Source organism: Dasypus novemcinctus, chromosome 31, assembly GCF_030445035.2.
Source record: "Dasypus novemcinctus isolate mDasNov1 chromosome 31, mDasNov1.1.hap2, whole genome shotgun sequence".
In the NCBI taxonomy this organism is placed as follows: Eukaryota; Metazoa; Chordata; class Mammalia; order Cingulata; family Dasypodidae; genus Dasypus; species Dasypus novemcinctus.
This window is the reverse complement of record NC_080703.1, coordinates 45746637-45773365: the sequence shown is the minus strand read 5'-3', so window position 1 is coordinate 45773365 and position 26729 is coordinate 45746637. Positions and strand designations below refer to the sequence as shown.

The 26729-nt window shown below is 37.6% G+C and overlaps 1 protein-coding gene, 1 long non-coding RNA gene and 1 pseudogene across 2 annotated transcripts in view; 2 read left to right on the top strand and 1 right to left on the bottom strand.

Annotated features, from left to right (window-relative positions):
• Positions 1-4541, bottom strand: part of LOC101431340 (zinc finger protein 420-like) — a 39671-nt gene extending 35130 nt beyond the window's left edge. The window contains exon 1 of the mRNA XM_058290623.2: positions 4256-4541. The gene's annotated coding sequence lies outside the window, so the exon portion shown is untranslated. The remainder of the gene's footprint in view (positions 1-4255) is intronic.
• The window catches only part of LOC131277014 (zinc finger protein 334-like), a 266430-nt pseudogene that overhangs the window by 104814 nt on the left and 134887 nt on the right, over positions 1-26729 (top strand).
• On the top strand, positions 4394-25692 carry LOC111766963 (uncharacterized). Its single transcript, XR_009184209.2, has 2 exons — positions 4394-4443; positions 20047-25692. It is a non-coding gene; the product is annotated as an uncharacterized lncRNA (long non-coding RNA).

Genomic DNA, 26729 nt, shown 5'->3' with positions numbered 1-26729 from the left:
ACACAAAAAGCACTGAGTGTTAATATTTTAAAAATGCACTTGCATATTTTCATGCAAAAACTGCCATTAGTAAAACAGGCATAATTATAAACTTAAATTAATGCTGTTTAAATTAACTGAAGAACCTAGCCTTTACAGGCCCAAAATTTTACCTTAGGCCCTCTGTTTATTCATAGCATTTATTTTAGGAAATTCAAATTCTCCCCATATGAAATTTTCCCTGGCAGACCTATCTCTGGGAATAAATTGAGAACATTGTTGCACAATGACATGACCTAATTTGTAAATCCTTAAGGCATTATGCCAAAGATTACCTTCAACAAATGAAGGACACTTTTCCTATCTCACATGACAGACACTCCATTAATCATAATCTGACACCAGGATAATGGATCTACTGGAAATGACACATACAAATACAGCCCTAGATCCTGATTAAAAGGAACTCTGCCAAATATTCCTAACTTCTGGTAATGCAAATGTATTACAGGGTGTTGAGCCATGGGTCCACTTTACTCAACAACAACAAAAAAAATGTTCTACCAGACTCCTGGACTAATTTTGGAGAGTTAAAAATCCAACTAGCCAGGAAGGGAACTAGACAATGTCACAAAGTAGACTACTTAATTCCAAGGTAACAGATCAAATGCTAGCATAAACAAGTCCTCACATAGACTCTACCTTACTAATACTCATAATGTATAAAATCTTTATATTTCATTATGCTTTGCCCTTGCACTGGTTTGGAAAGACAGTGTCATTGTTTCTACAAGGACTTTACAAAGGAATGTAACCTTATAGACTGTTTGAATTGTCACCATAAACCCTGATATATGCACATTGCAAGGGACCCCACAGTTCTACCCATAACAAATGTCTTTTTTATCCCAAATGGTTCAGTCTCTTCAGATCAAATTGCACAATTTGGTTCATAGCAAATGTGAATACTAGACCCAAGCCTTCTTTATTCTGCTTTAAAATTTCTTGGGTCTGGAATCTTGTTACCAAGAATTAAGAACTAGCTTAAATTTATGATTATTGAATCATTATGCAGATGTTTTTTCCCCTTATTTTTTCACTATATTATAGAATAGTCCAAAGCTAATACCTGAAATTACTGAAACTGGCTAGGTCAACCTCACCCTTCTTTATGGTTATTTCAAATAAGGCACACCCTTGTGTACACATACTATTGTGATGATTATGACAGTCTGATCTTACTTTTGTTTATGGTTATTTGAAAACTAGGTTTGTGTATATTTACTATTGTGATTATAACCACTCCACCCTCCCCTGTTTGAAACCATAAAAACCCTAACTCCTCAAAATCAAGGAGGCAGATTTTTGGGCCCTTGCTAGACCAATGATCTCTTTGCTTGCCTAGCAAATAAACTTTCTCACTTGGAAACCCAGTGTCTCAAGAATTGGTCTTTAAAGTGCATTGGAAGGAAAGTACCTGTTTTTGCTCAGTGTAAACCACATAATAAACACAACTGATTGAGAGAATTATAAAGATATCACAGAAGAATCTGGAAAACTTGCCATAATAGTCCACATACTTCCACAAACTACAAGTTATATTAACAATGCATGTCCACTTTCAGGTTTAGGTTACTGGATCTGCAAAATATTCACAATACAAATAAATTCTGGTAAGCTTTTCATTTATAGTCTCAATAAGACAGACCCTTGGATACTAAGGACAAATGATAGTATTCCTACTAATAAATCTACAAACAACATCACATTGGCTGTATTTACATTGTTCTGCCAGACAATAATTTAAAAAATTTTTTTCTAAGATTTATTTTATCTATTCATTTCCCTCCCACCCCATTGCCTTGTATTCACTGTCTGCTCTCTGTGTGTTCTTCTATGTCTGCTTGTCTTCTTTTTAGGTGGCACTGGGAATTGATCCTGGGACCTTCCAGAAGAGAGATGTGCTCAAACTCTTGTGCAACCTTAGCTCCCTGGTCTGCTGCATCTCTTATCGTCTCTCCTCTGTGCCTTTTCTGTTGCATCATCTTGCTGGGCCAGCTCTCTGTATGGGCCAGCTCTCAGCACTCCACTCAGGCCAGCTCACCATTATGGCCAGCTTGCCTTTCAACAGGCAGCCCTGGGAATCAAACCCTGGACCTCCTATATGGTAGATGGGAGCCTGATCACTTCAGCCACATCCATTTCCCCAGGCAATATTTTTATTTTGGAAATGTTATCAGATAGTTGACTGGGTTGTAAGTTACCTTTATAGTTGATAAAATGCCTGGGCAATAAGCCTTTGGTCACCTCACAGTCCTTTAGGAATTTGTAATAAATCTGAAACTTCTCATTGGACTACTCCCCTCAAGCTACAGTCTCAGGGGAAAGAGAACTTACCCAACGAGGTAATAATTCTGGGTTTGGTTCTTTGGGCAGATTGCTGCTATCTTGGCTTAGGGCTAACACAAATGAGAACAAGAGTAGACTTACAATAGGAGAAATTACTGAATCTACTGCTAAAGCTATAGCTGCACAACAAATCATTAGATTTGTTACTTATTACTTGTTATTTATTAGCTGCACAAGGAGGCATTTTTGTCATTGCCAACACCACCTGTTGTACTTGGGTACATACTTCTGTGGAGGTTAAGGTAAAAGTGAATGAAATAATTAAATGCACTACATGATTTAAACAGGTAAGGCCTTCCTTTTGATCACTTTGATTTCATTTGGGTCAAAACATGGGAACTCAGCTTAGGCATATACTATGAGGTGGACATTTGGACCTTTTATCACTCATAGTATTCGTTATAATCTCCCTGGTGGACTGTTTTTCCCAAAGATTTGAATGTGTGTCACCAACCACTTGTGACCCAGCAAATGATTTATGTCTGGGATGACCTAAAAATTATGATCATGTTAAAACTGACATCATTACCATCTATGAGCCCAACATGAAAACAACTAGCAAATATTACCCCAAGGCTTTAGGCAGTAAATGAAAACGGGTTCAACACCTTAAATTTTTATCACAACTCTCAATGGCTGACAGCCAGATCAAACTGAGGTGAGGTAAATAAATTATGCAGACCCTAGATGGAGACCTTTATGCTAAGCCCTACATCAGCAAACTGAAACTTAACTTAATTCCTATCTCTTATAAGCACTCCTTTCCCCAATACAAGAAACATAACAGCCTGCCATAACTTGTCAGTTTTTCCTCTCTTCTTTCTTCAGGAATCTTCATCTGATCTCTTTGTTTCTTTGTAGGATTTTGTCCCCTGCTCCTATGATTTGTTTAAAGTCTCTTCCTCACTCGGTTCCCCTGTTACAGACTAGCAATATCGACCAGACTCAGACTCTGAATACAGTTCCAATTGAGAGCTTTATTAGCCATGTGGTGACTGCCTTGTCCTACACAGAAGGGAGAGCAGCCCCGAGTCATGGGGGGAGTTTGCTTATATAGGCTTTTAGGTTCAAGGCGGGGGGCAATAGCTCAGCAAGCAAGCACATACAGAAGCAGGTGTTTGCAGTTAATCAAGCGCTGGGAATTCTATCAGGGGAGACAAGCCATCAGGGAGTTCTTGTTATTTACAAGGGTCTGGGTCAGGTTGGTCTTTTGGCAGGGGCTGACAACACTTTCTTACAGGAGGAGGCCTTGAGATGAGGTTTACAGTCGAGCAAGCTTGTTACAGAAACGAGATATAGGCGGTGAGGGGGCTGTGGAATTTTCCTCTCAAGTGGGGGTGGTCACAGGCTCCTACTTCTCCACACCCCATTTTCCTTACACTTTTCATTTCTGGAACTCTGCAGTCCAGCAGGTGTTCAGTTTAATCCTCCCTCTCCATTTTTCTCTGTGAGGCTTTTCTGCCTAAAGTTTCTTCCCCGCTAGGTTATCCTGCCTCTGAGAGTCATTGGGGAAAGGTGGGACCCTCGGAAGGGTCCATTCTGCATTTAGGGAATTCAACCCGCACAAACTGGATGTAGTGACTGCACCGCTCGACCACAGCCAATCTGAGATTTTATTCCCTACCCCCCCCCCCCCCAAAAATGAGGGCCCTTTTGCTTCCAGCACCCCACAGCAAATTGTTTTCAGCACTGGGTCTCTGTGCCTGGATACGCACGGGGCCCCAACTCACTGCTGTTAGTTCCTTGAAAACCTCTTTCCGGGGTGAGAGGCTTCCAGGCGGCTTCCTGCAGAACCCAGAAGCTTTGCAGGGCCCCCACTGGGAGGGAAGCGAAGAGGACCGGTTAGTCCCGGATAGAACTTTCCTACCTGATACTTTTCTCTTTCTTCAATTCGGCATTCGTGGAGCCCCTCTCCAGTCTTCACCGTCCTCCAGAGTATCTGCGGAGGTGTTTTCAGGGTATGGCTTCCGGCGCTGGCTGATGACGTCACCCCGCCTGCCGGCGGGTGGAGAGGAGCCGCTGGAGGCCTCTGTGACTTCTCTCGGTGGCTCTGAGGTATGGAGGGTGCGCGAGATTCAGGAAGAAATCGCGGAGACAGGCTAGTGGCACAAGTCTGGTTTATTGCGGAGGGGGATACGGTTTTATAGGGTTAGGGACTGCGTGGAGAGATTTGATAGGTGCGGGCGGGTACTGCTTTCTGATAGGTGATTGTAAGCAGTTGCTAGGCAGAGGGCTGGCTGAGAGGTTAGGAATGGGGGAGGGGAAAGGGGAAGTGAGAGCCGACCAGATGTTAGGCTAGGCGGGAGATAGCGGGAGGCGCCCGTTTTTGATATATCTTGCCCGGGTAGGCTGAGGGTGCTTTGCCCATACCAGGCTGAGGGCGTGGTCGCCCATTCCAGCCACCCTGAACTGCGGCTTTAGGCTGTGCACACGCCTGCTGCCGGCCGGCTTAGTAACGTTGGTTCATACTCCCACACCCGCCACCACTGATTTTTTTTTTTTTCCCAAGAGTTATCAGATATTGAACTCAGGACACCTTATATGGGAAGCAAGACCTCACCCACTGAGTTACATCCACTCTCCAATGAGAGTTGGTTTATTTCAGTTTTTTATTTTGTTTTTAGAAGGTAACAGGGATTGAATCCAGGACCTCATACATAGGAAGCAGGAAACCAACCACTTGAGCTACATCTACTCCCTCATTGATTTCTTCTAACTTTATCTCTACTTCAAAAAATAAAATAAAATACAAAGGCGGCTTAACAAATTATGGAAACAATAATCTAAAAATTTTCTGCCCGGTCACATTTATCATATTTAATCCTAAAAGCAAACTCAATTATTTCTTCAGTGTTCAGAAGGATACATAAATGAGCAGGGATTGGTTAAATGACATGACCTACATCTCCTTCTTAATGAAGGAGATGAAGAAAAAGCTGTTTAATCATATTCACCTCGCATAAAACTAAACTCTTTTTTTTTACCTTTAGCATTGATATAGTACCTTCTTTGCCTTTCCTACAAAAACATTACAATATTGTTCATTATTATAGTCTATATTAGTTGTATTTTTCTTATTTATCACCAAATTCTTAACATCTTGTAGTTGAAGAATATTCTTGTATTTATATTATTAAACAGAATTGTCATCTACCACCAAAATGACCGAGTAGACTATCGTATAGCTGTCTTTCAATTAGCGTTAACCTCCCTAGAGTACATCTTTCATCTACAATCACAGGTTATAAATAAGCAGTGCATGTAATAGTCATTATAATGTGCTACTTTCAACTGTCTCCATTGCAACATATTTACAACTGACTTTATTAAACTTTTTACATACATTCCATATCACCTCCCCCTTCTTAGCTAGCATTTTATCTCTTACTAACCTGTACTCTATAGTGTAATTGCATAAACTTACTAATAATAGTCCATATCAGTGAAAACATACAATATTCATCCTTTTGTTTCTGCCTTATTTCACTTAACATAGTATCCTCAAGGTTAATCCTTTTTGTCACATGCATCCTGATTTCATTTCTTCTTACAAGTGAAGAGTATTATCTTGAAGTTTATACCACATTTTGTTTATCCATTCATTGTTTGATGGACATTTAAGCTTTTTCCATCTTTTAGCAATTGTGAGTAATGTCACTATGAACATGGATGAGCAAATATCTGTTAGCATTCTTTCTTTCCGTTCTTCTGTATATATTCCTAGTTGTAGGATTGCTGGATCATAGAGTAGTTCCATATTTAGCTTCCTGAGGGACCACAAAATCATCCTCCACAGAGCCAACACCATTTACATTCCCATCAACAGTGAAGGAGTGTTCAGGTTTCTCCACATCCTCTCAAACACTTGTAATTCTCTATCTTTTTAATAATGGCCATTCTGTATGGCATGAAGCATTATTACATTGCAGTTTTGATCATTTCCCTAATAGCTAATGATGCTGAACATCTTTTCCTGTGCTCTTTTGGCCATCTGTATTTCCTCTTTGGAAAAAATGTCTACTCAATTCTTTTGCCCTTTTTTTTTTTTTTTGATTTATTTTTTTTTATTTCTTTAATTCCCCTCCCCTCCCCCGGTTGTCTGTTTTCTGTGTCTTTTTGCTGCGTCTTGTTTCTTTGTCCGCTTCTGTTGTCGTCAGCGGCACGGGAAGTGTAGGCAGCGCCATTCCTCGGCAGGCTGCTCCCTCCTTCGCGCTGGGCGGCTCTCCTTATGGGTGCACTCCTTGCACGTGGGGCTCCCCTACGCGGGGGACACCCCTGTGTGGCAAGGCACTCCTTGCGCGCATCAGCACTGAACATGGGCCAGCTCCACACGGGTCAAGGAGGGCCTAGGGCTTGAACCGCAGGCCTCCCATGTGGTAGACGGACGCCCTAACCACTGGGCCAAAGTCCGTTTCCCTCTTTTGCCCATTTTTAAATTTGGTTGGTTTTTTGATCATTGACTTACGTGATCTATTTACAAAACATGGCAATAAAACCCTTGTTGGTTTTTCTCCCATTGAATATGCTGCCTTTTAACCTTTTTGAAAAATTGTTTGAAATGCAAAAATGTTTAATTTTGAGGAAGTCTTAAGTCCTTTTAATCTGCTTTTTATTTCATTGCCTGTGTTTTGGGTGGAAGGGCCAAGAAACCACTACTTAACACAAGATCTAAAAGTTGTTTCCCTACATTTTCTTCTAGGAGATTTATGATTCTAGTTTTTAGTTTGACCTATTTTGAGTTATTTTTGTATAAGGTGTAAGATAGGATCCTTTCCTTTCTTTGAGATATGATTATCCAGTTTTCCCAGCTCAATTTGTTGAATAGGCTGTTCTGATTCATCTGGGTTTGTTTCACAGCCTTGTCAAAAATCACTTGACCATAGATATGAGGGTCTATTTTGGAACTCTTGATTTGACCCCATCAATCTATCTTTATACCAGTACATGCTTTTTTTTTTTTTTTTTAACCACTGTAGGTAAAAAAAATATGCTTCACAGTCAGGATGTGAGAGTCCTTCAACTTCATTCTTTTAGTTTAAGACAGTTTTGGTTATTCAGGGGCCCATATCCTTCCAGATAAATTTGATAATTGGCTTTTCCAATTATACTAAGAAGGTGTTTTTGTTTTTTTTTTAGGACACTGGTTGTGTTCTTTTTTATTTCTCTCCCCTTCCCTCCCCCAGTTGTCTGTTCTCTGTGTCTATTTTGCTGTGTGTTCTTCTTTGTCCACTCTTGTTGTTGTCAGCAGCATGGGAATCTGTGTTTATCTTTGTTGCATCATCTTGTTGTGGCAGATCTCCGTGTGTGCAGTGCCATTCCTGGGCAGGCTGAACTCTCTTTCATGCTGGGTGGCTCTCCTTACGGAGAGCACTCCTTGTGAATGGGGCTCCCTTATACGGCACAGCACTCCTTGCGCATCAGCACTGTGTATGGGCCAGTTCCATATAGGTAAAGGAGGCCCGGGGTTTGAACCATGGACCTCCCGTGTGGTAGAGGGACACCCTGACCACTGGGCCAAGTCAGCTTCCCTAAAAAGGTTTTTAGACTTGCATCAGCATTGCATTAAATCTATAGTTCAGTTGGTATAAAATTGACATCTAAGTGATGTTTAGTCTTCCAACACATGAACGTGGAATGTTCTTCAATTTATTGAAGACTTCCTTGGTTTCTTTTAAAAATGTTTTGTAGTTCTTTGAATACAGGCCCTTTATGTTTTTGGTTGGTTATTCCTAAATGTTTGATTCTTTTAGTCACTCTTGTGAATGGAATTTTTTCCCTACCTTCCTCCTCAGTTTGCTCTTTGGTAGTATATAGAAACTGTATTGACTTTTTGCATATTAATCTTTTATTCTGCCACTTTGCTAAAAATGTCTATTAGTTCTAGTAATTTGGTGGTGGATTTCTCAGGATATTCTAAGATAGGACCATATCATCAGGGAATAGTGAACATTTTAGTTCTTCCTTTCCTATTTGGGTACCTTTTGTATGTTTTCTTGCATAATTGCTCTAGTTGGAACATCTAGCACAATACTATTTTTCCCAATAAGATTGGGAAAAAAATGATCTTCCACCATTCACTACCATGTTTGTCTTGGGTTATTTAACATAGGGCCATTATCCTATTTATAAAGATTCCTTCCACTGCTATGTTTCAGAGACTTTTTATCAAGAAGTGATGTGTTTTGTGAAAAGTCTTTTCAGCTCAATTGCAATAATCAAGTGCTTTTTATCTTCAATTTATTAATGAGGTGTAATACACTGATTTTCTTACATTGAATCATCCTTGCATACCTGCTATAAAACCCATATGATCAGGGAATGGATGTTGGTCAAATGGTTGAGTCTCTGCTTCCCACATGTTTAGTTCCCAGTCCTCCTAAAATTAATACAAACAAGCAAACAAATGGAAAAAAAAAAAAACTAACTCAGGGAAGCCAATGTGACTCAGTGGTTAAGTACTGGTTTCCCACATACAGGGTGCTACATTCAATCCCTGGCACCAGTACCTCACACACAAAAAACAACATATTATCATGATGCATAATTTTAATGTGCTTTTAAACTTGGTCAGGAAGTTTTGTGGGTTTTTTTTGAAGATTTTTGCATCTATATTCATTAGAGATATTTGTCTATAATTTTTTTTTCATAATATCTCTGTCTGGCTTTAGTATTGAGGTGATGGCTTCAGTGACAGAGTTTGGTAGTGTTCCTTCCTGCTCAACTTTTGGAAGAGGTTGAGAAAGATCAGTATCAGATCATCTTTGAATGATTAGCAGGATTCACTGTGAAGCCAACTGGTCTTGGGCCTTTCATTTTGGGGGGTTTCTGATGACTGTTAAATTTGTTTTACTTCTGATTGGCTTGTTGAGGTCTTTGATTTCCTCTAGGGTCAGTGTGTGTTGTTCACGGATTTCTAGGAATTCATCCAATTCATGAACATTGTCAGGTTTGTTTGCATACAGTTAATATTATCTTTTTTTGATATTTTAATTTCTGCTCAGGTAGCTTTAATGCCCCCTTCTCATTGCTAATTTTATTTACTTACATCATCTGCCTTTTTCCTTTGTTTAAACTAGCTAATCTTCTCCAAGAACCATCTTTTGATTCTGTTGATTCTCTCTTTTGTCTATTTTTATTAGCCATTTTATTTAGTCATGTTCTAATCTTATTTTTTCTTTTCTTCTACTTGTTTTTGGGTTAGTTTGCAGCTCATTTTCTAGTTCCTCCAAATGTACAGTTATGTCTTTAATTTTAGCTCTTTCTTCTTTTTTAAATTAAACATTGAAGGATATAAATTTCATTGTGAACAGTGCCATAATTGTTTTAGGAGGTACAGGAGATTGAACTCAGGGCCTCATACATGGAAGCAGATACTCAAACAGTTGGGCTGTATCTGCTCCCCTATTATAAGTTTTATTAAGATTTACTTTATTTATGTATTTCTCCCCACCCCCTGTTGTTTTTCACTTACTGTGCCCATTCATCATCCTTGATTCTATAGGAGGCACTGGGAGCTAAACCCCAGACCTCTGGTGTGGGAGGGAGGTGCTTAATTGCTAGAGCTACCTCTGCTCCCTGCTTGGTTGTGTCTCTTATTCTGCTTTTCCTCCCCACATTTCATGTTGCATCATCTTGTTGCATCAGCTCACCATGCCTTCCCATCACATCAGCTCACTGTGTTCTTTAGGAGACACCAGGAACCTCTGCTCACACTTTTTTGTGTCTCTCAACATGTTTTATCTTCTTGTGTCTCTTGTTATGTCAGCTTGCCATGCCCACCTGTCATGCCAGGTTGCTGTCTTCTTTAGGAAGCATGGGAATCTGAAACAATGACCTCCCATGTAGTAGACAGGAACCCAGTTGTATGAGCCACATCTGCTTCCCTGTCATAAATTTTTATATGCTATGTCTCTGTTTTAACTCATCTTGAGATATTTACTGACTTTGGTTGCAATTTCTCCTTTGAATCACTGATTATTTAAGAGTGTATTGTTTCATCTAAATGCATTAGTGAATTTTCTTTTTTTTAACTTGTTATTAATTTCCAACTTAATTCCATTATGATCAGAGACAGTCTTTTCTTTAATTTCAATCTTTGTAAATTTATTCAGCTCTGATTCATGTCCCAACAAAAAGTCTGTCCTGGAGAAAGGTTAATGAGCACTTGAGAAGAATGTATATCACGTTGCTTTGGGATGTAATGTTCTATAAATATATGTTAGATCTATTTCATTTAGCGTATTATTCAAGCTCTCTTTTTCCTTATTTATTCTCTATCCAGGTGTTTTATTCAATTCTGAGAGTAGAAACACCAATTTCTCCCTCCAGGTTTGCCAGTGTTTGCCTCATGTACTTTGGGGAACTAAGTTAGGTGCATAAATATTTATTATTGTTATTTCTTCTTGTTTACTTTTCCCATTTATTAATATATAGTTACCTTCTCCATTCATTGTAACATCTTTGCACTTAGAATCTATTTTGTCTGATATTAATGTCAATACTCCAGATCGTTTTGATTATTACTTGCATGGAATAGCTCCTTCTGAACTTTCACTTCCAGGCTGATTGTGTCCTTGTGTCTAAAGTGAGTCTTTGGGGGAGTGGGTATAAATCAGTGGATGAGTGCCTGTTTCATATGTATAAGGTTATGGTTTCAATCCCCAGTTTCCTTAAAAAACTAAAAAATAATAATAATAAAGTGAGCCCCTTGCAGTCAAAAAGCAGATGGCTCATATTTTTAATCCATTCTGTCGTTCTATGTCTTTTGATTGAGAAGTTCAGTACATTAACATTCAGTATTACTGTAAAGCTTTACTTATCTTGTCCATTTTATCCCTTGGATTTCTGTTGTCATAGCTTACTATTTTCTGTCTTTTAACCCTTCCAGAACCCTTATTTACTACCTTCATTACTAAACTCTTCTCCAAGTCTCTCACCCTTGTTGTTTCCTTTCAGCCTGTAACATACACTGTAGTATGTTTTGTAGAACCAGTCTCTTGGTGACATACCCTCAGATTTTCTTTGTGTGTGAAGGCTTTAAATATTTCTTAAGGATAGTTTTGCTGGAGACAGAATTCTTGGCTGGAAAATTTTTCTTTCAGTACCTTAAAAATATCATGTCACTGTTTCCTTATCACCATTGTTTCTGTGGAGACATCAGCCCTTAGACTTAATAAGGCTTCCATGTAAGTGATAAATTGCTTTTCTCTTGCTGCTCTATGAAACCTCTTTATTTCTTGCATTTTAAATTCTAAGTAGAATATGTCTCAGATTAAATATATTCAGATTTATTCTGTTTAAGATATGTTTTAATTCTGGAATATTGATATTTATGTCTTGCATAAGGTTTGGAAATTTTTCAGCCATTATTTCCATAAAAATTCTTTCTCCATTCTCTGTTCTCTTCTTCTTGGAATCCCATAATGTGTTTGTTTGTGTGTTTCATGCTATTATACAATTCCTGGAAACCATGTTCAATCTTCTCAATTCTTTTCACTTTCTGTTCTGTCTTTTTAAGTTCAGATGCTCTGCCATCTATTTCACTAATTCTGTGCTCAACCAAATCAAATCTGTTATTATATGACACTAATGTATTTTTAATCTATTCTATTTTGTCCTTCATTTCTATACAATATGTCCTTTTCTTTACAGGCTTTCAAATTGTTCTTTATGCTCACACTGTATCATCTTTTTTTTGGTTCAAAATTCCTTTCTTTTTTATTGACTTTTTTAAAAAGATACACATATCACACAAAATGTTACATTAAAAATATGAGTTTTCCATATACCTGACTCCATACCCCCCACTCCTCCCATGTCAACAACCTCTTTCATCAGTGTGCCACATTCTTTGCATTTGATGAATACATTTTGGAGCACTGCTACACCACATGGATTATAGTTTACATTGTAGTTTACACTGTCCCCAGTCCATTCATTGGGTTATGGAAGGATATATAATGTCCTACAACTGATCCAGCAATATCATTCAAGACAACTCCAAGTCCCAGAAATGCCTCATATCACACCCCTTCTTCCCTCTCCCTGCCCCCAGCAACTCCCATGGCAACTGTCTCCATATCAATGGTGTAATTTCTTCCATTGCTAGAGTCACAATAGTTCTATAATAGAATACCAGGAAGTCCACTCTAATCCATATTTTCTTCCTCCATCCTGAGGACCCTGGGATGGTGATGTCCACTCCACCTATAAATCAAGAGGGGGCTTAGGTCCCATATGGCTGATGGATGTGATTCTCTTGCTTGGAGTTGTGGGCACTCTCAGTTCCCTGGTGTCGTGGTTGACTATCTTCACCTCCCTGTCAGCAAACCTGGGTAATTCCATTGAACAAGAGAGTAGGTGCTGCAACTCTGCTGAACCTCAGAGCCCAGTGGCTCATGCACAGGCCAGAGATTCAAGTCTCCTGAGCATACACCAACTCCAGTGACAACCACAAGTTCAGTAAATGTGACAGAAGAGGCATGTGTAGAGAAGTCTCACCTGAGTCCAACTCCTTCCCACTGAGGAGCACAAATTCCAAAGTAGAGCCCGCTGGCAAGGCAGTGAACTCCAGAGTCATCTGCCATGACTGTAGAACCTGTGTATCTCTGTAGCCCACAAAAGCAGCATTACCCTGGATTGTATTTATTTGGCTGTTTCTGGGATCCTGCTGAGACAGAAATGTGACCCCTCTGATAACCTCCTGACACATTTTGAAATCTCTTGACCACATCAACTCATTTTTCTTTACTCTCATACTCAAGGTCTTTTTCTCATTGCATTACCAGCTGGGATTGGTAGTAATCTCTCAGTGCCAAGGAGGCTCCTCCCTGGGAGTCATATCATATGCAGGTGGGAAGGTAATGTATTTATATGCTGAGTTTGACTTAGAAAGTGGCCACATTTGAGCTACATAGAGGCTCTCAGGAGGTAAATCATAGGCACACAGCAGCTCTAGGACACATAGAAATTTTAAGTACGCAGGCTCATAAGGATAGACTCATCAGTATGAAGGGACCATCATTGGACAATCCTTCTTCACTTCACTTTGCCCTTGTACTTGGAGGATTCTTGCTCTTCCATTGGGGAATGCAAAAAGCTTCCCTGGGTGGGAATTCAACACTCCCTCAATTTTCTGTGTGTACTGATTTTGGCTACCAAAACTATCTCCTTTCCTTTACATTTTTCTATCTTCCATCTTCTGTTGTTGCTCTTATATTCCACCTCTCTTTGTTTAGCCACCAAATTTTCTGGCATTTTATTTCTAGCTCTTCTATTCTGTTTTCTATCTTTTATTCACTCTTTATGTTATTGTCCTTTCTTTTTTCTTTCCCTCTCTCCTGATTACACTGCTCTTTTAATTCACACTGTATTCACTGTATTCTTCTCCATATTCAGTTTACATTCTCATTGTAGGAACTCCACTTTTTATTATTGTAACTCTACAGAACTTACATGAGTTTATTTATTTTTTTACATTAAAAATATAGGAAGTTTCTTTATGATTAACACTGCATTAGTGTGGTACCTGTGTTATAATTGATGAAAATAATTATACTATTAACCATAGTCCATAGTTTACATTAGGGTTCACTCTTTGTGTTGCACATGAGTTTAATATTCATTCACTTAAGTCTTAGATGGTTCTTCAGCTGGCATTTACAATGAATACTATTATTATATTATTTCTTTTCTTACCTCTTTTGCTTTCCCTGACCCTAATCTTTTTCCTTCAGTCTAAGGAACTTAGACAATGACAAGGAAATAGAAAATAAAGAACAAAGTGTCAAAAGGAAAACTTAACACATGCACAGAAACAGCACCTAAATAAAACCTGAGACTAGAGAGAGAAGATAATCAACCAAACAAACCATCAACATAAAATGATGACCAGATAGCAACTGAAAAACACAAACCATACTAATAATCAGGAAGACATGGACCAATACAATGAACAAGCTAAAACCAGGATGTGGAGCAAAACATTGAACAACTGATCAAAATTCTCCAAACTAATATAATGGTCCAACTTAATTAAGTGAAGGGACAGATTAGGATATCAAAAAAATACTTGGAAAGCATACTAAAGAAATTGTAAACATATGCAAAAAGATAATGGATATGATGGTGATGAATGGCACAATCAAAGAAATAAAAAATGCACTCCCCAGCAAATAACATCAGATTTGAAAAGGCAGAGGAAAGAATTAGTGATATGGAAACACAATACATCTGAAATCAAACAGATAATAGAATTGATAGATCAAATGATAGAAAAAATACACAGGGACTTGGAGATTTGAATGACAACACAAAATGCACAAACATACACATTATAGGCATCCCAGAAGAAGAAGAGAAGGAAAGGGGACAGAAACAGTGTTGGAGGAAATAATGGCTGTAACCTTCCCAAACCTATTCAGGGAGATGGATGTACATGTCTAGGAAACACAGCACACCCCAAACAGCATAAATCCCAACATCACTAACCCAAGACATATACTTGTCAAATTATCCAATGCTCAAGGCAAAGAAAAAATACTGAAGGCAGCAAAAGAAAAGAGAACCATCATGCACAAGGGAAGCTCAATAAGATTCAGTGCTGATTTCTCATCTGAAACCATGGAGGCAAGAAAGCAGTGGCGTGGCATAGTCAAGGTACTAAAAGAAGAAATTTCCAGCCAAGAATACTCTATCCAGCAAAGCTGTCGTTCAAAAATGTTGGAGGTTTCAAAACATTCACAGATAAACAGAAACTAATAGAGTAAGCCAATTAGAAACCTGCCCTTCAAGAATTACTAAAGGGAGTTCTGCAGGAAGAAGGAATAAAACAGGAGAGACAGAGTTGGAGGAGAGTGTAAGAAAACAACTAAAAAGACAAAAAGAGAAATAGAAACAAAATATGACATACACAAATCCAAAGAAAATATGGCTAATATAAGTAATTCCTTGGAAGTAATAACTCTGAATGTTGCTGGATTAAACTCACTTGTCAAGAGACACAGATTAGCACAATAGATAAGGAAATACGACCCATCTATATGCTGCCTACAAGAAACCCACCTTAGACCCAGGGATTCAAGGAGGTTGAAAGTGAATGGCTGGAAAACAATCTTACAAGCAAACAATAAACAAAAAAGTTTAATATTAGACAAAATAGACTTAAAATACAAAGCTATTGTGAGAGACAAAGATGGACACTACATATTAGTAAAAGGGATAATCTTTCAAGAAGAAAAAACAATCATAAACATTTATGCACCTAACAGTGTCATCTTAATATCTTTATCTCATTAGTCATATCTTTCTTCAACTTCTGGAATTGGTTAAGAAGATTTTTGTTAACATCGCTGATTGGTTATCTTTACTCCTCTGTCTCATCTGGATTCTTAGTTTGTTTCCATGCTTGGCCATATGTTTCTCTTTTTATGTTTTGTTATTTTGTTGTTGTTGATATCTGGGCATCTAATCATGTTGGTGATCTTACTCTGTTCATCTACTTGTTTCTCTTGCCTAGTGTTTTTTTTTTTTTTTCTACAGCTCTTTTTTGATTTCTGGTACAATTTTTTCTAAAACTTTAACATTTCCCAGTTTAAGTTATCAAAACAGGGTCAGGGATCCAATAATGTGGCATAGAATAGATCAAATTGACTGGGAAAGAATCAGGGGCAACAAAGTCTGTCTTTCTTCACTTTCCTGGCTGGACATCAGATGGTGCTCTTTGTCAAATCTTTCCACTGATGAATCCTTCAGTGTCCTTTGACTTCTGAACCATAGACTCAAAACCAAATTATATTGGTTAAACTCCCTTAACACAAACCACAGTCAGGCCTCTGCCACACTCTCTCTTTCCCTGGGAGAAATATGCCCTTTTCCCTCTCTGTTGCCTACTTAGCTGCAGGTTTTATGGAGCTTGTTCTCCTTGAGGGTGGGGGATGGGTGCCATTCCCTGCTATGGTGTCAGCTGCTCACAGTTTTCCTTTTGGGCCATTACTTTTTCCATCTCCAGTTCTCTTCAATGATGAATGTGGCACTCTTCTTTCCTGCGGATCCCCAAACTAGCTCCACGGGATGATGTCTATGCTTTCTCCCTGTTTTTATTTATTTAATTTTTTTATGAGAGCTGCACCCTGTATGAGCTACTCTGGTGCCATTTTCCCAGGAATCTTATCATTGATTCTTCTTGCCTTGATTTCACTTTTCCTAAAATTTAATTTCTCTTAATTCTAGACCTTTGGGAAGACTTACATCACTTAATAATTTTTATAAACATATCCATTGCTCTTTTATATACTTAAAAGGGGCATGTCTCATTTTCATGTTTATGAGGATTCTGTATACATGAGACCATTTCATATCTTTCCTCATGAATATGGATTTCCTATTTTGCCTTCAACCCATCAGGACTGAAGGACACATTGAGACAGATACTCTCCTAGCCCATTAATGCGAGATTATTTTACAGTCCAGGATCTAATATGGGACTATTTGTTATAGGGCACATATAAACCTAAATTCATACCACCTGGGAATGTTCCATTTTTTCAGTATATGTGAGATGAATGATTACTCTTTCCCTATGAATATCCTTCAGTAAATTTAAATTAGTGCTCCAGGACTATTTACATAAAGTATGTGCCACCAAGAAGGGGGATTAGAAATTCCACTTGGTAAATGATAATCATATTAGAAAATAATGTGGAGCAAAAGCCCTCTCCCATCATGATGAAACCAGACAATATTAGCAATATTTTTGTTTGTAATATTTTTATTGGTAATAATTCATGCCAAGAAGGGAAGCAGGATAAACCAAGTAAAACCCTATTGAATGGAGACCTATACCATTTTGTTGTTTTTTTTGTTGTTGTTGCTATTGTGCTTGGTGCTTTCCTTGATTTGTAATCCAGAGGCCCAAATCCTCCAAATAAGTCATTCTTTCAAACAAAAATATCAAATGCTGAGAGCCATGTGCCATCAAATTTGGCTAATACAAGCCCTGCTGTACAAATACCTTGCTGGCTTAACTATGTCCAGTTGAACAAACAATTGAGGCAAATAGCCCATAGGAATTGGATAAATTGAAGGAGCTGACTACAGGCAACTTCTGGAGCTCCAATATCAGGCACACATATTTTCATTACTAAACAAACTGACACGTTATTAGCTATATGCTCCCAAATTTGGCCATATGATTTAAAACCGTTTTGCAACAGAGTCCTCCTCATCACATATCTGATCAAAACCTTGGACTGTTAGTAGATTTTACTTTTAATTGCCATTAATTGGGGTTTGAATTCTACTAATTGGGTTCTGGCTCTTTGGTCAAATTACAGTAGCAACAAATTTGCTAGCTCTGCACTGACAATGCCACAGATTTAATTGATATTTGCATATCAGAAACTTTCCCAATGTTGTCTTCAAATTTTACAATCAGTTAGAGGTCCTGAGATGCAGGTCACAGTTCCTGTGTGTGCAGTTTCTTGTGGTAGAGTGGTGGGCCCCTTCTGGTAGTGGGTCCCTGCATAAGCATAGGCTTTCTCCTGTACCCTGCTCCTTATTTGGCCAGTTGCTTCTTCATGACTGACCTGTTAATTTGCCCAGCCTTCCTCCATGCAGGCCTCCATGCAGGACTTCAGGAGCTGGAGCCCAATGCCCAGAGGTGTCTGGAGATGTTGTGTGGCCTCAGTGCTGCCACTGCTAATGCCAGATCCAAGAAGAATGGGTGGGGGTAGCAAGTTCTCCTTCAAGCTGCCCAGACCCACATTCAGATCCTATGTCCTGCTGCTGACCCAGGTTGATGATAAATTTAATTTGGAACCAAATATTAAAAAACTGAAGCCAGTTCTTTTGCCAGGAGAATTGTCATGAATGAAGTCAATTTTGAACAAAAATGCATTTCAACAGATACAAGCCAATATAATTTGTGGGGATAGCGGATATGCAGTAATTTTAAAGTTTCCTTTATTAATACTTTTTTAAGTAACTGTTTTATTGAGTTAGCATTCATATACCATACGTCATTCTTTTAAAGTTTACAATTAAGTGGATTTTTTTAGCATATTCATAATTTTACAAACATCACCATTATGTAATTAAAAACGTTTTCATCACTTCAAAAAGAAACCCCATTAGCATGCACTCTCCATTCTCCCCTCCCCTAAGCCCTTGACAATCACTGATTTACTTTTTGTTTGTGAGTTTGCCTATTCTGAGTATTTAATTTCATTGTAAGTATACAATGTATGGCTTTTTGTGTCCGGCTCCTTTCACTTAGTATGTTTTCAAAGTTTATCAGTGTTGAATGTAAAGAATATTCTTATACTATTAGCCACAATCTTCATGCATCACCAAAATCACTATATTATACAGTCCCTCATTATCCTTTACCTTCCTTTCAATTAAAATATTACATCCACAGACTACCCCTTTCAGTCACAATAACATTTATAAAAAAGCAGTGTTAGTTTTACTCACTGTAATGTAAATTACCACCAAATCTATTCATTTCGACACATTTACAATCAACATTATTAAAAATACTATATACATTAAGAATCATCTCCCATTCTCAACCCATATTCTATTTTCCGGGGGGTTGAAGGGGTTACGGGATTTTTCTTTTTGCAGTAAGGAAAATTGGGATGATGACAGCACAACTCTGTGATGAATATGAGAGCCACTTAGTTTACACTCTGAATGGATTTTTAAAATCATGGGACTATATAACACAATGAATCATTTGGTGGAAGCTGGACTGTGGTTATCTGAACAAATATGAGAACATTCTCCTATGAATTATAACAACTTTATAATGCTAATATAGTGTGTCTGTAACCAGGTGGGTTGTGGGAAAAATACACCTAATGTAAGATACTGGCTATAGGTAGTAGTAAAGTTTTGATGATTCTTTTCATAGTTTGCAACAATTGTTTCACAACAGTGCAAGGTGTTGGTGTTGGGGTAATATATGGGAGCCCTGAATGATGATGTACATGGTTTTTTCTGCAGGTTCACAACATTTACTACACACTTATTGTTTGTGGATGATCATTTATGAATGATAAAATTCAATTTTAAAAAAGTTTTAAAAATTTCCTTTATTCCAGATGATTGAATGCCATTTTAAGAAATACCATGACAAAACTTTCTTCTTGGTAAATGTGATGTTCCTTTGAAGTGTATTGAACAAATTGCACAATAGATGAACTCAGAAAGAAGCAGAAAGTCCTAGGCCCAAGGCAAAAATCTAATTTGATCCCATAGAGTTTAGTTATTTATTGTAACATTCCAGGAATGTCAGATTTTGCTTTGAAAAATCATGTCCTAAAACTGCTAAAAAGGTATACCTTGGAACTACCTCACTATTCCCAGCCAACAGACCTGCAGCTAAACTTTAGATTTGAATATGTTGTGAAAAATACTACAATTCAGTAAAAAAAATAAATGGACTACCCACAGGAGGTTGAGGAGGAGGTGTTAGAGCCGGTGGTTTGAAGTTACTCAGAATGGAACAGAGGTATCAATAGGATGGGTGTTTCTGTGTGGAGAGTTTTTTCCATTAACAAGGGTTACATGATATCCACCTGCTTTCCAGAATACTTTATACTGCCAAGTTCTTTAGCAAAGAAAGACCTAAAATAACGTCCCCCTTATTTATAGGAAGAAGATTGCCACTCCTGTGCTGGAACCACCCTGATGGCAGATCTTGGTGAGAATGGCCCTCACAAAAGATGTGTTGCAGCAGAGAAAAATTGATCTAAATATCTGTAAGGCAATAACTAGAAATCACCCACAGAGGTGTGATGATTACAAATTGGATTTGCATAAGACCTTGTCTAATATCCAAGAAATACAGAAGATATTTATAAAACTTAAGCAACTATGTGTTAATGTGCCTTTTGAAGAAACTTAACTGAAATGACTATCTTCATTGCAATGTACTAGGTGGTTAAAATATGTAAAGACATTCCTTAAACATTCATTACCACCTCTGGACAGGCTGGAAAACAAACATACCTCTGTAATCCTACCATAGGAGGGCTATTAGATTTGAGTTACTTCATATTTTCTCCTATTCAAGTGATGTTGGATGCCTCCATTAGGACAATTTCTGTATTTCCATGTCTGATACAGAAGGAGTGGATCATGGCTAGCTATCAGTTCCTGGACAGATGCAACCAATTAATGAGATCAGAAAAAGAATCTCCCTTAGTTTTGCAATTCTTGGATGCCCCAAGGCAACTGTAAATATCCAGCCATGTTCAAGTTGTAATGAAACTAATTCAGTGGTCCTGTACAACAGTACCCTTATCTCACTGTTAGGCATGTTCCTATTCAGCTGTCCTCACAAACCACATAATTTGTTATAAGCAAACCACATAATTTGTTATAAGTGAAAAAAGTCAATTGGGTGATGAAAAGGGCTTAAAATTCAAATTGGTTTGGACTTGGTCTTTTCAGTTTACCGAGAAGTATCACACTATTTTCTGTAGTGCCTTGTACATTGGTAAGTGCATACCTTATATACAGAATTGCTCAATGAAATTTTTTAAATGGGCAAAGAAAAGCTACAGTTCCAAAATAATAAAACAGCTATCCTCCTTCAAGAATGGACCTATCAGTGACCAATTGCTTCATCAAAGTAGAAGCCCCTTAATATTACAACTGAAACCAGAATTATGGGAAGATGACATCACATGAGGCAAAAACAATGGAGAAAGAGCCAAAAGCTCTCCAAGGGGCCTGATTTTGGGGTCAGCAGACCAGGACAGTGCTTTACAATTCCCAGAAGGGTGAAGGCCAGAGAGATGACCTTAAAATTATAAATATAAGTTACCAAACCCTTTTGGCATCCTGGAAGAGCTCCATTCCCCCACCCCAAGACATTAAGCTGGGGTAAAACCCCTAGCTTACTGCAGATGACTGAAAGAGGAACGTATTCCTACCTGTCATCTCTTACAAGGAAAAGAAAAGGGATTGGGGGGAAATTCTTTCATGACTTCAGCCAGCAGAGTCTGATTTCAATCTCAGCTTTGGCCAGACCAAAACACAGGAAAACAGATATTGAAATAAGTACCTCCATGCAAAGGTGCTCTGGCAAGTGTCATCTATAGGCAGGTATGGAAATTGCATGGACAAAATTGCATTGGGATCTCTCTGTACCCTAATTTCCAGGAGCAAATCTGCACTTAAGCTGGGCACTTTTAAAAACATAGAACAAGTTGAACCAAATAGCAAATAAGATATGTGAAAAAATCATAGGCCAGAGAGTAAATCCACCATATTCAGATACCTGGATATTAGCAAAAAATTACAGATCATATCAGGAAACAGGAAGAGTTGGCATAAGCAAATGAACAAACCAAATATCCAGAAGAGATATGGCATTTAAGGCAAGCCATGATAATCACACAACTCTCCTAAATCAGTTCAAAGAATTGAAAGAAAGTATGACTAAAAGGCTAAAAGATATTAAGAAGACTCTGGGTGAGCATAAAGAACTATGTGAAAGCCTGTAAATAAAAGTATCAGGCCTTATGGGAATGAAAGTTATGATGGATGAGGTAAAAAATACATTAGAGACACATAAGAGCAGAGTTGAATTGCTCAGAGACAGAATTAGTGATTTAAAGATAGAACGTCTGAATGGAAAAGACAGGAAAACAGAAAGAGAATGGAAAAAAATGGAAGAGGGCTTCAGGGAATTGAATGACAATGTGAAAGACACAAACATTCACATTATTGGTTTCCCAGAAGGAGAAAGGAATGGAAAAGACACATAAAGTATATTTGAGAAAATAATGACCAAAACTTCTCACTCCTTATGAAAGACATAAATATCAATAGCCAAGAAGGACAACATACTCCACGCAGAATAAATCTGAATAGACATACCCCCAACAGTTATTATTCAGAGGACAAATATCAGAGATAAACAAAGTCTTTTGAAATCATCAAGAGAAAAGCAAACATCACTTACAAGGGAACATCAATAAGTTTATGTGCCAATTTCTCATCAGAAACCATGGAGGAAATAAGAAATTGATATGATGTTTCTAAGGTACTGAAGGAGAAAAAATTGTCAGTCAAGAATTCTGTATCCAGGAAAACTGTCCTTAAAAAATGAGGGTGAGTTCAAAGACTAAACAGACAAACAAAAACTGATAGAATATTTTACCTAAACATCACAATTGCAAGAGCTAATGAAGGCAGTGCTACATCCTGAAAGAAAAAAGCAAAGGCAAAAGATTTGGAGAAGAATGTAGAAATGAAGATTATTAGGAAGGATAAATTAAGTGTAAATAGACAGATAGTAGTATGACATGAAAACATAAAGCCAAAGGACAAAATACATAAAGTAATAATGCCTTTAAACTAATAACTTTGAATGTTAATGTCTTGAAAACCCCAATCAAAAGACATAGACTGATAAAATGGACTTTAAAAATGAAAGAAATATGTATGTTGTCTACAAGAGATTCACCGCAGACATAAGGACAAATACTGATAAAAAGTGAAATGCTATTTCATGCAAATAATAACCAAAAAACCTATTGTAGTGATACTAATATTGGACAAAAGAGATTTTAAATGCAAAACTGTTCTAAGGGATGAAGGTCATTATATATTAATAAAAGGGTCAAGTCACCAAGGAAAAATATCTACCCAAGTGCTGCAAGATACATGAAGTATATATTGGCAAAGCTGAAGGGATAAATACATGTCTCTACGATAAGAGTTAGAAACATCAATATATCACTCTTAGTATTACATAGAACATGGACAGAGGATTAAGAAACAGATAACTTGAATAATATGATAAATGAACCAGACCTAACAGACATGTATAGAGCATTGCATCCCAAAACAGCAGGATATACTTTCTTTTCAATCATACTCATGTATCCTTCTCCAAGGTAAACCATATGTTGGGTGGCAAGAAAAGCCTCAATAAATTTAAAAAGATTGAAATTAAACAAAACATTTTCTCTGATCATAACAGAATGAAGATGGGAATTCATAGAGTTGGAAAAAGGAAAATTGAAAAAGCATATGGAGATTAAAAAATACACTCAAATAATCAGTGGGTCAAAGCAGAAATTAAAAGAGAATTCAGCAAATATCTTGAGATGAAAGAAAATGAGGACACAGCATATCAAAACCTATGGGAAACTGCAAAGGCAGTGCTGGGAGAGAAATTTACAGACCTCAATGCTTACAGTAAAAAAGAAGAAAGAACTAAAATTGGAGAGCTTACTGCTACCTGGAAAACCCAGAAAAGAACAGCAAACTAATCCCAAACCATGCTGAAGGAAAGAAATATAAAGTTCAGAGCAGAGATAAGAGAAATGGAGGAAAAAGTAGAGTGAATCACAAAACCAAAGTTGGTTTTTTGATAAGATCAACAAACCTGACAACTCCTTAGTTACAATGATAAAGAAAAAGAGAGAAGACAGAAATAAATGAAATAAATGGTAGGGAGGACATGACTACTGAACCCACAGAAATAACTGTGATCATAAGAGGATTCTATGGGCAACTCAATGCCAAAAAGCTAGACAATGTAGACAAGATGGACAATTTCCTAGAAACACAGGACCCACCAACACTGACCCTAGAAGACATAGAAGATATCAACAAACCAATCACAATCGAAGAGATAGAAACAATATCAAAAAACTCTCAAAGATGAAATGCCAGGGTCCAGATGGGTCCACAATGAATTCTACCAGTTATTCAAAGACAATTTTATACCAATCTTGCTCAAACTCTTCCAAAAAATTGAACAAGTAAGAACACTACCAAACTCATTATATGAAGCCAACATCACCCTAATACCAAAACCCAATACAGATACTATAAAAGAATTACAATCCAATATCTCTAAAGGATATAGATGCAAAAATCCTCAACAAATTATTGCGAACTGAATCCAGAAGCACATGAAAAGAATTAGATATCAGTATCAAGTGGGTTTAACTCAGGTATGCAAGGGTTGTTCAACACATGCACAATAATAGTGTAGTAAATTGATAAATTGCAGAAGAAATATCACATGATCCTCTGAATTCATGCAGAAAATGCATTTGACAAAATACACCATCATTTCTTGATTTTAAAAAAATACTCCAAGAAATTGGAATAGAAGGGAGCATTCTGTCTATAGTAATGTGCATATATGGAAAACCTACTGCTGGGGAAGTGGACTTGGCCCAATGGATAAGGCATCCACCTACCACTTGAGAGGTCCACAGTTCAAACCCCGGGCCTCCTTCACCCATGTGGAGCTGGCCCATGTGCAGTGCTGATGTGCACAAGGAGTGTCGTGCCACGCAGGGGTGTCCTTCTTTTAGGGGAGACTTACACACAAGGAGTGTGCCACATAAGGAGAGCCGCCCAGCACAAAAGAGAGTGCAGCCTGTCCAAAATGGCACCGCACACATGGAGAGCTGACACAACAAGACAATGCAACAAAAAAAGAAACAGTTTCCTGGTGCTGCTGATAAAGATAGAAGCAGTCACTGAGGAACACACACACAGCAAATGGACACAGATAGCAGACAACTGGGGGGGGGGGAGGAGAGAGAAATAAATAAATAAAAAAAATCTTTGAAAAAGAACAAAACCTACTGCTAGTATTGTATTCAATGGTGAAAGACTGAAATCTTTAATGCTGTGATGAGGAACAAGACAAGGATGCCCCCATCACAATTATTACTCAGTATTGTGCTAGAATTACTAGCTAGAGCAATTAGGTTAGATAAAGAAATAAGAGGCACCCAAGTAGGAAAGGAAAAAGCATAACTTCATAATGTGCTGATAGTATGAACCTATATCTAGAAAATCCTGAAACATCCACAACAAAGTTACTAAAATTCATAGACAAGTTCATCAAAATGACAGGATGCAAGATTAGTATACAAAAATCAATAGATTTCTTGTACACTATTGGTGTGCAATCTGAGGAGAATATTAGGGAAAATTCATTTAAAATAGCAATTAAAATAAGAAAGTATTTAGGAATAAGCATAGCCAAGGACATAAAGGACCAGCATTCATAAAAGTACAAAATATTTTTAATAGAAAATGAAGAAATTTACATAAATGGAAAACCATTCCATGTTCATGGATTGGAAAACTAAATATCATTAAGATGTTAATCTTACCTAAACTGATTTACAGATTCAATGCAATCCCAATGAAACACCCAGCAGCCTTTTTGAAGAGACCCAAAAGCCAATTTACAAATTTATTTTGAAGGGCAAGTGGCCCAAAATAGGCAAAAATGTCTTAAAAAAAGAAAAATGTCATTGGAAGACTCTCACTTCCAGGAGTAAAAGCATATTACCTATAGTGGCAAAAACAGCATGATATTGGCATAAAGATAGACCTGTTTGAAAATAGAACTGAATCAAGAACTCAGAAATAGATCCTCACATCTGTAGTCAAGTGATTTTTCGACAAGGTTGCTAAGCCCACACATTTGACCAGAACACTGTATTCAACAAATGGTCCTGGCAGAATGGGATATCCATATCCCAAAGAAAGTCTATCCTGATCCCACAAATTAGACAAAAATTAACTCAAAATGGATCAAGGACCTAAATATAAAAGGTGACAACCTTAAAGCTCCTAGATAAAATTGTAGGAAAACATCTTCATGATATTTTAGTAGATGGCAGTTTCTTAAAACTTGCACCCAAAGCATGAGCAACAACAACAAAAAGTACTCAAAAGTAAACACTTTTGCTCCTCAAAGATCTTTGTCAAATGGGTGAAAGGCAGTTGACTCAATGGGAGAAAATATTTGGTAATCACATATCTGATAAAGGTTTAATACCCATGTTAGAGAAAGAGATCATGTAATTTAACAATAAAAAGACAAACTACACAGTTAAAAGTGGGCAAAAGACTATAAAAAGCAATTGTCCAAAGAAGAAATGCAAATGGTGAAGAAACACTTGAAAAAATGTTCAACATCACTTAGGGAAATTCAAATCAAAATTCAAATCATTTCACATCTATCAGATTGGCCACTATTAAAAAGAAGAAGTGGAGACCAAGGAATGCTTATTCACTTTGGTGGGAATGTAGGAATGTACAACCACTGTGGAGGATGTTGGAAAGTTCCTAAGGAACTTAAATATCAACTTTTCATGTGGACTTTTCCAGGTATATAACCAGAAGAAATGAGAGCAGTAACATGAACAGACATCTGCACACTTCATTATTCACAATTAGCAAAAGCTGGAAATAACACAGGTGTCCATAAACCGATGAATGGATAAGTAAATTGTGCTCTACACATATGATGGGATATTATGCTGTGGTAAGAAGAAGTG